Source organism: Monodon monoceros, unplaced genomic scaffold, assembly GCF_005190385.1.
Source record: "Monodon monoceros isolate NGI ecotype Baffin Bay Population unplaced genomic scaffold, NGI_Narwhal_1 Super_Scaffold_3, whole genome shotgun sequence".
In the NCBI taxonomy this organism is placed as follows: domain Eukaryota; kingdom Metazoa; phylum Chordata; class Mammalia; order Artiodactyla; family Monodontidae; genus Monodon; species Monodon monoceros.
The window spans coordinates 19144060-19156955 of record NW_021703780.1 but is presented as its reverse complement, the minus strand read 5'-3'; the positions used below and the strand labels follow the sequence as shown (position 1 = coordinate 19156955).

Genomic DNA, 12896 nt, shown 5'->3' with positions numbered 1-12896 from the left:
AGTAGACATAAGCCCTGGTGGGAGGGGAGGGGAAAGGAGACTCCTTAGTGTTGCATTTTTACCAACTGAAAAGATGAATGGAGTGTGGTAAAATAACCCCGGCCAGCATCAAGTTCAATTAAATACAGAAGTAAAGACAGTTATATGCGTACAGTGGTTCATAAGAAAATGCTAATGTTATGAAATGTTATAAACTTTGACACATAAATATCATATCTGTGAATATCTCATAAAATGACAAGGTAGAAAGGTGAAAGGAGGTTAAAGACTTTCATTTTTTCCCTTATGCTCTATAATTTTCATTATTTTTGTCTTTAATCCATGAATCATTTATGTGATGCTGTTATTGTTGGCTGTCTTTTTTTTTTTTTTTTTTTTTTTTTTTGCGGTACGCGGGCCTCTCACTGTTGTGGCCTCTCCCGTTGCAGAGCACAGGCTCCGGACGCGCTGGCTCAGCAGCCATGGCTCACGGGCCCAGCCGCTCCGCGGCATGTGGGATCTTCCCGGACCGGGGCACAAACCCGTGTCCCCTGCATCGGCAGGCGGACTCTCAACCACTGCGCCACCAGGGAAGCCCTGTTGGCTGTCTTTTACTGGTTGAATTTTAATTTTATTGTCACATGAGTAATAATATATTACTGTAATTTGAACACAAAATTTATTTTACATTACAATATTATGGTAGTGTTGTAATATTATTATCAAATTATTGCAATATGAACAATTCTATACAAAATCAGGAAGTGGAGAGGTGAGAGAAGGTTATACACTTTCATTGTTTCTCTGTTTATAACTTTATTTTTTCAGCTTTATTAAAGTATAATCGACAAAAATAATTGTAAGATGTTTAAACAATGTGATGTTTAAACTTCACATGTAAGATGTTTGTACAACGTGATGATTTGATGTACATGCACATTGTCAAAGGTTTCCCCCGTCGAGTTAATTAACATGTCCATTACTTTATATTTTCAATTATTTTGTGTGTGTGTATGAGAACATTTAAGTTCTACTTTTTTAGTAAATCTTAGTTTTACTATAATAGTGTTATCAACTATAGTTATGTTCCTCATTAGATCCTCAGACCTTATTCATCCTATAACACAAAGTTTGTACACTTTTACCAGCCTCTCCTAATCTCCTCCCTACCCACATCCCCTGGAAACCACTTTTCTATTCTCTGTAAGTTCAACATTTTTTTTAGATTCCACATAAAAGTGATACCATGCAGTATTTAACAATATTAGTTCTTCCAATCTATGAGCATGGGATATCGTTCTATTCATTTGTTCTCTTTCGTTTGTTTCATCAGTGTCTTTCAGTGTTCCATGTATAGAGCTTTCACCTCCTTGGCTAAATTTATTCATAATATTTTATTCTTTTTGATGTGGTTGTAAATGGGATTGTTTTCTTAATTTTTTTCTGACAGTTTGTTGTTAGTGTTTAGAAAGACAACTGATTTTTTATATTCATTTTGGATCCTGCAACTTCATTGAATTCATCGATTAGTTCTAACAGTATTTTCATGGAGTCGTTAGGGTTTTCTAGATACAATATGTCATCTACATTCAGTGACAGTTTTCTGTCTTCCTTTCCAGTTTGGATGGCGTTTATTTTTTGATAGTCTTTGGCTTAATGCCTATTTTGTTTGATATAGTTCAAGATACCTCAACTTTCTTTTGGTTTCGGTAGGGCAAGAGTGTGTCTCAGCCTTTCCGACCCATTTTTGATGTGGTTATTATGTGGGTATTTTCTCCTTTGCCCTATGTGTTATAGTGCTTAGTTTCTGAACCTCTTTCAGAGGGAATTTCTCTGTGTGCAGCTGTACATTCAGTGTGTCCATGTAAGGAGAGAAGCTCGGGACCTTCCTATAGCGCCAACTTGTTCATCTCCATCTAGTTATTTATACTTTTATTTATCATGTTATATTAAATCCATGCTTTATTTATGATTTATCATTGTTGTTGCCATTATTGATATTCTTGCTGTTGTTACTCTTCTGGCTATCTTTTGGTTGTTGATTTTCAATTTTATTGTATTTTGGTTACTGGAATACCAGCCTGATGCTTTTGAATCTGTGGGTATTTACTTTGGAGACTCATATGTAGTCATTTTTATACAAGTTCCATAACTGCACAGAAAGAGTATATTTCTATTGTTAGATAAGTATTTCAGCATGCATGAACATTAGACACACACAAAAAATTTCAAAACTATAACAGAAAACTAGCTTTCAATGGCTTCCTTTCGCTATTGATGGGCATTTGTAGTGTTTCTAGTTTTGACCATGATAAGCAATGCCACCTTAGGCACCCTAAACACTTGGACTCTTATATGTTGGTATCTATTTCCACTGCATAGATATCTGGAATGAAACTGTTGTATTAAAAGGACATGTGTGTTTTTAATTTTAATAGATGTCAAATTTCTTTCTAACATGACTGTAATACTTCATATTTTCTCCATCTATAGATAAGCATGTTTTTGTCTACAATCCTGTTATCTATAGGTGTTTTTCTTCTATTTCTTTGCCAGTCTAACGGATATAAGGTAATTACATTTTCTGTTGTTTTAATTTGCATATTTTTTCATTTATCAAACTACTAGAAATTATGAACATATTTAGTGTATTTTCTATAAAGTTTTAATTTTCTGTAAGTTCTTTAGTTATGTTTTTATCCAATTTCTATTGAACAGTTTGGTTTTCTAATTGTAAGAACTCATTCTTTATAAATATTAACTCTTTGTATGTCATCAGATTAGAAATAGTTTTACAGATCAGTCATCGCCTATTGACTTTATGTACTTCTCCATATAAAATTTTTGTTGATATGCAATTAACTATATTTATTTGTAATACCTTCCAGTCTTCCAGAACTGATTTTGGTGGTCACCCAACCACTAATTTCTAGGTACACATATTCTTATTTATGAAGTTTTCATAGCTTTTTGTTTGTTCACTTGTTTTTTTACATAAGGATTTGGTGTATCTGGAGTATATTTTTGTACGTGGTGTAAGATAGGTTGTATTTTTATTTCTTTCCAGATGGTTGACCAGTGGTACCTGTTTTATTTGTTTAAAAATGTATCTTTTTCCCACTGAGTTAACCACTGCTTTGTCCTGCATTAAAGCCTTGCAAACTGAGATCTTTTTCCTATTTCTGTTTCACTAATCTATTTGTCTGTTCCTACACTGATCTCATCTTTATTTCATTATAGTGACAATATGGTATATATAATATCTAATAAGTCTATTTCCCCCCTCCATAAATAAATAAATTGTATATATTACACTGTAACATTAAGTCTTCCCATCCAAGAAAATGTGATATGTTAAGCTCTTCAGTTGTTTAGTAAGATTTTATTTTTTCTTCCTCTAGATAATATAGTGTTCTTATTAAATTTCATTCTTTGGCATTTTATTGTTTTAAATTGAACAGTTTTTGCCATTTCCATCTGTGCTAGCTATGTCTAGATTAGAAAAAAAGCCATTGATGAAGGTGTCCAGATAATCATATTAATTATAAAAATTTTAAACAAAAACCTTTTGCTTTTCTCCATCTTCAATTATATCCTCAGCAAAAATAACTTTATTTACCAAACGCTTGTGTTGTTAATTTCATTTTCTTACCTTACTGCTTATATTTAAATCTTGAAGAACTAACAACTAATCATAGTGATCGTGAATATCCTTTTCTCATCCATTTCTCTTCAATGAAATGTTTTCAACTTTTACAGTGTATGGGTAGATTTGCTATCATTTTTTATAAATAGCCTTTGTTACACTTACGTATTTTCCTTTCAGTTTCAATTTATTTAGAATTCTAATTTGAATTGACTGTTGAATTTTATCAAAATAAATTTTAGTGTCTATTAATAGTAATTAAACATTTTTTCCCTTCATCAGGTTATAGTAAATTACGTTAATAGTTGTCCTAATATAAAGGACCCTTCAATTCTTTAAATAAACCCTGACTAGAAACGGTGTGTTATTCTCTTGATACATTGATGAATTCTATTTGTTATTACATCATTTAGAATTTTTGCCTCTTTATTCATTATTAAGATTTGTCCATAATATTCTTTTTCATAGTATTTATATAAATAGATAGTATATATAGCTAGTATTTTATTACAGTAATGATATCAAAATAATGTTAATTTCACAAAAGAATGAGAGTGGATTCTATTATTTTCAATAGCCTTGCACAATTTAAACAATATCAAACTTATTTAACTCTTCTTTAAAGATCATACAATGTTTGACTGCAAGCTCTTGTTCGGATACATTTTTCATTGTTGATGTCTCACCTTGCCAGTCTCTTCTCTGGTAATTGGCTCTATTCAGTTTTCTACTCCATCATTTTTGGCAAATTGTATTGTTCAAGGAGCATTCTCTTTTTAGTCTATCTTCCCTTGTGGTTTTGCCTCTCTTCTCATACTTAATATTATCTATTTTGGCTATCCACTTTTATTTTTTAATCAGACTTGCAAGGGGATTAAATATTTAACTGGCCCCTCCCCCCAAATAGATGTATTTACTTGTCTTTTCAGTGTCTTTTATTTTTTCTATTTCATCAATTTACATTTATCTCTACTAATTCCTATATTCTGCATTTTTATTTTCTATTTTTTAATGTATATTTAATTCCTTCTCTCCTTTAATATTAAAGGCACTTAAGGCTATTCATTTCCCTCTAAGAAAAGAGAGAAATATTACATACATACTAGATAGTCTTCCATAATGTTCTTTTTCTTGCTTTCTAGATAGTTTTTATTTCAGTTTAAATTTTTTTCTTAAACTCAAGGTTTTTAAATTATCATTAGTATGTACCTTAAAAACTGGTAAACTTGATCTCATTTCTTCCAGTTTATTTTATTTTTTCCTTCATTATATATTGTTAATTTTCTCTTTTTTTTCCCCATTTTTTGCTCAATTAATCAGGTTACTGTTCCTTTCATGTTTGTCTTGTTAATTGGGAATTCTAATGACATTTTCCAGTCAAGATTATTTACTATTCTTATAATTAGACACTTATGAATATACTATTTATTGAAATTTAGATAGATATTATTTTTTCCCACCAAGCTACACTTAATCTCCACAGAGAAACCAAGGCCAGTGTGTCCTTTCTGTTTCAAAAGTCCTTCTTAAAAACTTCCAGGAATTATATTGCAAGGGAGATATTAAAAATGTAACAATCTATATGGCAAAGAAACCAGCCCAATTAGTTGGGACACCAAACTTTCAGAGAAGGAGTCATCTATAAACTGAAAGTCTGATTGTGCAGACACCTACCAGCTCAATGTACCATGCATATTGCTGTACATTACTGTATCTAGCTAGTTAGCTACGTAACTAGTTATATAGCCTAGGTAACAATTTTTCTAATTACATATTCCTCTTTATTACAATTTTCAAGTTTCTTTTCTGATTCATATTTTTATTGATATAAATGAGACTTTCGGAATTCCTGCATAACCTCAATTATCTTTCATTTTCACCAGTGAATGAGGTCTTGGCTGGTACAGGACTCAGACAGCAGCCCTTTATACTTTGCCTTCTCTGTTAGCGATGATGGCCTGATTTTTTTTTGGGGGGGTGGGTGGGTTATTTTATTATCTCTGCTTGGAAAATTGTTAGTTTTTTTAAATCAGTTCTTAGGGTCAGAAATTTTATCAGAATTTTCCTAAGTGTGTCTTTTTTCCATAAGTTTCACCTGGTGCAAAATTAGAACTTTTTTTTTTTATTTCAAGGAAATTTTATTTTCACATTCATTTCAGTGATACCTCTCTTCCATAATTGTTGTTGTTGTTTTCCTTCTGGAACTACCATTTTTAAAAATTTCCTACTCTCACTCTAGTTTTCAGTTCACTGTATTTTTATTCTATGCTTTAAGATAATTTGGCATTTGATCTTCCAGGCCCCTAATAAATAATAACCAACCTCAATTTAGAGTTATTTAATACATGACTATGGTTGTTGCTGTTGGCCACTATTTATTCCCCATTCTTTGAAAGAGGATAATGCATTCCTGCCCCATAGACTTCAGGTTTGGCTGTGACATATTTGCCTAATAAAATATCAATTCAGGTGATCAAAGGTATGTTTGAGCCTAGACCATGAGGGGAATGGGCTCCCACCAGCACTCTTTCTCATCCCTTCTGCCATGAGAGGGGCATTCCCCAGATCAGGACGGCTCCTTCTGCCTGCTGTACAAGATGAAAAGACAGCTGGAGTGCAGCTGCAGCCCCTCTGAAAGGGTCCCCAGTATGATGAGCCAGAAATATATCTTTGTGACTTGTAAGTCACAGAGATTTTTGGATTTTGCCAACACATCCTTGCTCACTAAAGTTTTGCCTTCCAAATGCACTTGGTTGCAGGTAATAAGTAAATGCTTTGCCACTGCATGCTTTGGCCACTTTACCATTGGAAATAGGGCCAGTGATTCTTTAAATCTAAACAAGGCAGAGAATCAATTCTAGAAAATGCAGAACTAATTGGAAGAAATGATCAGTTTCAGATTCAGTTCTTCTGGCGCCATTTCTAGTACCAAATTTTGTATCATCGTTTGATCAGAGAAGTAGAAACACTAGGAGTGCTAACTAACAAAGGATAGGTATTCTTATTATGGGGATCTGACCTTATGAAATTGTGAGAGCTGGTTGAAGAGTCTGTCTGAAGCTATTGCTCCTGTGTCCATGGATGGCGTAGGCAGCCCTGCAGGAAAGATGGATGAGAAGTAGAGGGTGAGGACTGAACAAGGATGCATCGGGAACTGGGAAGACAAGCTGGAATCCACAAGGGTGAAGCGGAACTCATACAGGTCTCTAACAACCTCTAAGGATCTACCTTTGATTATAGATGGACCTGCAGGAGAAGCAGGTATTTTCATAAGATAACCTGACAAGTGGTGCAAGAATCTGAGAAGCTAGAGGAAGGTATCCAAAAGGACCTGGAAACACTGCAGCCCTGGCTGTTGTCCCATTTCAACAAGGTGAGCCAAGGTGTAAGCGACACAGTACCCTGAAGCGCCCTGGCTATGCTTCACTTCTGTCTTCCAAATCTCACGCAAAATGTCTCTTGTCTTGTGGCCCACACTGATCTGGAACTATGCTGGAAAGGGAATTCTGGAAACACAGTTTCAGCTCGGCTTAAAGCAGGCAAAAAGAAAACGTCACAATTAATATTTGATGAGTGCACAAATGAACAACCAAATTAATCACCTTAAAGAATTAACTGCAGTGAATTTCAGATATTGAAATTATCAGGGATCTTCTTTTCTCTAAGGAATTTAACACTCCTTTTGTTGGAAAATATATTACCATTTTGCTTGTTTATTTGCTAGCATCAAGTCTCTCACGTACCTTCCGTAAAACATCATCTCAGCGTATCCACTAGAGCTTACGTTTGCATCAACCTCAACTCATTTATCTGTGTCATGGAAGCTGTACTGCCCTAGATTAACCAGGCATCACTTTCTCGATGTTTTGATTATTCTAATGTCTATCTCAAGATGCAAGAGTAATCAAGTAGCATTTATAGAAAGGGTTCAGGAAGAGATAAAAGATAATAAAGGCTGCATCTTGTGTAATGGAGCATGTGATGTTAACTTCTTTGGATAATGAAAAGAGGAGGCAAGGGGAGATAAGGAAAATTAGCTGCTTTCCCTCACCCTGAACTTCAATCCTAATACGTTTGTAATAAGCCACCATCTATCAGCGTAAAGATAAATGTTCAAAAATTAAGAGATAACTGATAGGTTTTCATTAATATTAAATGATTTTCCAGCATTTGATAATTTCAATATAGAAGGTTAATTCATTAAGAGTAATTATAAAAGTGACTCATATTGAATTGTCTGGTGCCAAAATATAGCAGGACTGTGTGTCAGGGATTTTCTTATAACCAGTTGTTTTCAAACTATCAAGAGAAGAATCACCGGGAGGGCTTTTTAAAGCACAGATTACTGGGCCCCAACTCCAGAGTTTCTTATTCAGTGGGTCTGGGCTGGGCCCAAGAATTTGCATTTCGAACATGTTTCCAAATGATGCTGATTTTGTGCCTCGTCTGAGGGCTGTGCTTTGAGAAACACTGTTAGAAAAAAGCCACCTAAAGAGGGTGGAGAGTCTGTATCTTATTTGTCAGGATCACTTAAAGGTATGTCTTGCAGGTACCTACAATTAACTGCACAATTAAAGGGCTTATTATCACAAATGGCTAAACACTAAGCTATGTGTCAAATCATTGCTTAGCACAACCTTAAGTTAAAGCATCTACTATATGTCTCATTATCCAGCCAATACAGAAAGTCGAGCCAAGCATTTAAAAGCCTGTTTAAATAGACACAGTTACTATATCTAATCAACACAGCAGTGGGGCTTGCCAAAAACCTATAAAATGAATGGATTTGCAAGAAAACTACATCACCTCCAAATCAATGCTGGTAACACAGGTGGCATTTATAAAAAGTAAAGAAATTGACATTAACACAGCCCATCTCTGCTGCCTGGCAATGAGTACTCCAGCTTTGTTAAGGAAAGATCGTCTTTCTTCCAAGAATTATATGTAAATACACTAACTTAAATCATTCCAAAACAGTGTAGCAGGAGGAACCAGAGACTGTTCTAAAATATGTCAATTGATAAGTTAAGAATATTTGGGTCTAAGTTTTATAGGGCTGTCCTTATCCAGCAATGGTCAAATGGTCTTTAAAATCATGCTTTCTTTTCCTATTGAAAAAATAAATAAAAGGATTAACCATTGGACTCAAACGTGCCTTGCTTCATCACCAGAGAGGCTAGCAGAAATTGCAGCGACAATGTAATGAAAAAGCAGCTAAGGACTCCAACCTGTGGCCGCGTGCATAACCTCTGCTCTGGGGACCTGCATTACTTAGCAGATAGAATTAAAATTCTGATCAGTGATTTAAAAGGTTTATAAGGGAGGAAACTGTTGTGTGGTCACATTATCTGCCTTAATCCCTTTCAGTTTGTGCTACCCACCTTGTTAAAACCAATCCATGAGGAATCATATTCACCTTGAAATCTCCAGGTGTTCATGTGAAGCTTAGAAATAAAGCTCTCTGGAAAATGCTTTTCTGGATAATCCCAGAGAAACAGGAGGTATGTGTTGAAAGCACAAACACAAACACACACACACACACACACACACACACACACACGGACTTGTGCATGCTTACACACCACCATCATAAAATACCTATATGAAATTAACATATTCCCCAGGAAGAGATACTGTGTGCTACAAATTAAATCAGCTGCAAATCTATTCAAGCATAGAAATGGCTTATATGCCACTGATTGAGTTGCACAAATATTCCATCTAAATGACTAGATATTGACATAGAATATTTAGATTATTTGGGTTTAGAGGTATCTGTGCTATCTACTAAGAACTTTTTGTTATATCCTTTCAAAAAATAATAGAGAAACTCAGAAGCATGAGTTATACAATGGAAGAACCAAATAGGTAATGGTTCCATTGATTATAAGTTTCGGTATCTTACATAGTTTATTTTGTACATGCAGACTATAAACATCAAGGGAATGTGTGAGCAATAATCATGATAAAGACACTTACGTAAATGAGAGTTCTTCAACGAGTTGTTTTAGAAAGGGAGGTTTTAAGAAAGGACATCATAAATGAAATTAGCTACAAAATTATTATTTTTTTAACATCTTTATTGGAGTATAATTGCTTTGTAATGTTGTGTTAGTTTCTGCTGTATAACAAAGTGAATCGGCTGTATGTATACATATATCCCCATATCCTCTCCCTCTTGTGTCTCCCTCCCATCCTCCCTATCCCACCTGGCTAGGTGGTCACAAAGCGCCAAGCTGATCTGCCTGTGCTATGAGGCTGCTTCCCACTAGCTATTTTACATTTGTTAGTGTATATATGTCAATGCTATTCTCTCCTTCGTCCCAGCTTACCCTTTCCCCTCCCCATGTCCTCAAGTCCATTCTCTACGTCTGCGTCTTCATTCCTGTCCTGACCCTAGGTTCATCAGAACCATTTTCAAAATTATAGAATTATTTTTTTAAAAGCACGGTCAGAGATCAATCAAGATGGCAGAGTAAGAGGACGTGAAACTCACCTCCCCCAATGAACACATTAAAAATACCTCTACATGTGGAACAATTCTCACTGAAAACTAACTGGAAACTGGCAGAAAAGACTCCTGTACAACCAGGGCTGCAAGAAAGATCCTCACGTAATGAGGTAGGAAGGGAAGAAAAGAGTTCAGGTCAGGACATTTGCCCCTGGGAGGGGACTCAGAGAAAAAGGAAGATTACATGGGTGGAGACCTGCTATGGGTGGGGTGGGGACTGAGCAGTGAGAGCCACAGATTGGGCACCCCAGTCCTGGGTTCCTAAACAGGGGAGATGAGCCCCCTTGTTTGTTTGGAAGAATAACAGGAGGGCTGTGGGAAGCTGGACTCCACTCACGAGGCATGTGTGTGGACTGGCTTGCCCGGGAGGCAGAGTGGAGAGGGTGGAGAAAGGACTGTTCGCACGGCTGTCTGGTTTCCTGCTACCACTTTGACACACGCCCCAACCCAAGCCAAGTGAATGCTCTAGCCCCGCTCATTCCACATCATGGCACAGCACTGGATCTAGGGTGGCCATGACTGGGGAGAAAACTAGGCCATGGGATGCAGAGGCAACCTGTTCTTTTGGGGCAGAGCCCAGGTAGGGTGGCTGTGGCCATTGTTGGTGCTTATTCAAGAAATGCATCAGAAGCAGACCAGAACTCTAACAGCAGCCACCCTATCACAGCTGATGCCCCGAGATATGCTGAGAGTCGACGCAAGCCCCGCCTGCCTTACAGTGGCTCCACAGCGGGGCAGGGGTGACAGAGGCTGGGGATGGTGATTCGCTGCAAGGGACAAAGGGGACTTGCACCCTAGGCTCTGTCTGAGCAAGGCGAGGGAAGCAACTGGGGGCACCTGCACAGGCACTGCATTGGAGACAGCTCAGACCGCTGTCTGTGGCTGACGTGAGCCAATAACCTGCATGGGCCCCCTTGCAGCACTGGGAGAGGGGGAAGCATATACTTAAGGGGAACAGAGCCAGCTTGGGCTCAGCCCTCAGGGCTTCTGCTCCAGCAACTTGGGATCAGACGCCACCCGCCACAGGTAACTGTTTCACCTAAATTCATAGAGGCAGAGAAAGTTAAACAAAATGAAAAGGCAGAGGAACTGCTCTCAATTGAAAGAGCAAGAGAAAACTCCTGAAAAAAAAAATAATGAAACAGAAATAAACAGTTTACCAGATAAAGAATTCAAAGCATTGGTAATAAAAATGTTAACTGAATCAGGGAAAAGAATAGATGAACCCAGTGAGAATTTTAACAATGAACTAGAAAAGATAAAAAGTCCCAATCAGAAATGAAGAATACAATAACTGAATATACAATGATGTGAACAGTGCCCTCTGCAGTAGTACTTGGTCACCATGGTAGCCTTGCGAGAAGAATATGTAAAACATGTCAGAGAGGAGACTGAATAAAATACTTTATTGGAAGAATAAATATCAAGAACCAATATTTGCTAAATTAATATGTTCTATTGTTTTTATTTATTAATACACTAGAGTCTTTACATTTAATACTACCCTGAATATTTAAAAGAACCCAACACAACTTTCACAATTACCAATAATTGTACATGGATAATATTTCTGCATGTGTGTATTGGAACATGGGACATAATGCATACATAAGATCAAGTGTATGACTGAGCTAATGTTTTTCTGGTTGTGAGTGTGTCAACAAAAAGTAGCTCGAAGACTAAGAGAGCGATAATAGTTTTCATCAACGGTGTTCACACATTTCAAGTAAAAGCACAGATGGAAAGCATTCCAATTGCAAAATGTTAACAGGCAGTATTGAGAGGAGAAAAAACAATTAAGTTGAGCAATGAGCTATTTATGATTTCAGTTGCCTTGAATTTTCTTTACCACCATGAGGCTGTAGTTATTTCTTGAATGAGTTTTGGCCTGATGTATCCTAAAAGCAGGTTTTCAATTTGATGGAAAAAGTAGTTTTTTGTAAAAATAATACTAATAATAAGGTGTTGCCATTAATATAAATGATAAAAGGCCTTTTGTTAGCCTTTCCTTCTTTCTGATGTCCTTTTTCCCCACCTTTTTTGCACAATGGCTGTGAATCCATCATCTTAGTCAAATGTGACAGTCAATGGGCCAGAGTGATATGACAAAACAAACACAAAGTTCCAGTTTTAATTCACTAGATTTTAAGCTTCTTGAGTGCAGTCAATTTATTTGTACCCCCAGTATCCAGCATACTGTCTCTCAAATAGTAGAAAAAAAATTGCTTTTTTGAATGAGTGAATGAATGTGTAATAGTTATACGATTGACCAATATTCACACATAAACAGAACATTATCAAATATACATACCAATAAAATTATTCTAACTTTAACTTTTATTCTGTGATTCAGGAAGAACTAGGACATTATTGCTAGTCTGAAAGCAATAGTGTGAATTATAGTAGATACAATGCCAGACTTGGGTTATTTTGGCTTTTGGTTATTTGGATTCTTGATGGGTACTGTAAAATTTAAGCTATCTTCTGATAGTTTTTGAAAAACTTTTAAATTCTCTCCTTTCCTGTAAAATGGCTTAAAATGCCTTTCTTTGTTTTTTTAACATGGTCTGGACTTTGAGAAACATCTCTATTGGTAATTAATAAAGATAGAGACACATGAAGTGACTTTTTCCACAAGAGTCATTATAGATATATCACTCATGACAGCTTTTTTGGGTCCCACGTAAACTCCTGTCTCACCAAAAGAGTTATCAATCTCACACGCACTGTGAGAATCTACCGAACTCAGATTGCTATATT

At 36.1% G+C, this 12896-nt stretch overlaps 1 long non-coding RNA gene across 3 annotated transcripts in view; it reads right to left on the bottom strand.

The window, feature by feature from the left end:
- LOC114906978 overlaps nucleotides 1-12896 on the bottom strand; it is a 586545-nt gene that overhangs the window by 212241 nt on the left and 361408 nt on the right. For all 3 annotated transcript variants that reach the window (XR_003796584.1, XR_003796586.1, XR_003796585.1), the window contains one exon: nucleotides 6645-6721. This is a non-coding gene — a long non-coding RNA (uncharacterized LOC114906978). The remainder of the gene's footprint in view (nucleotides 1-6644; nucleotides 6722-12896) is intronic.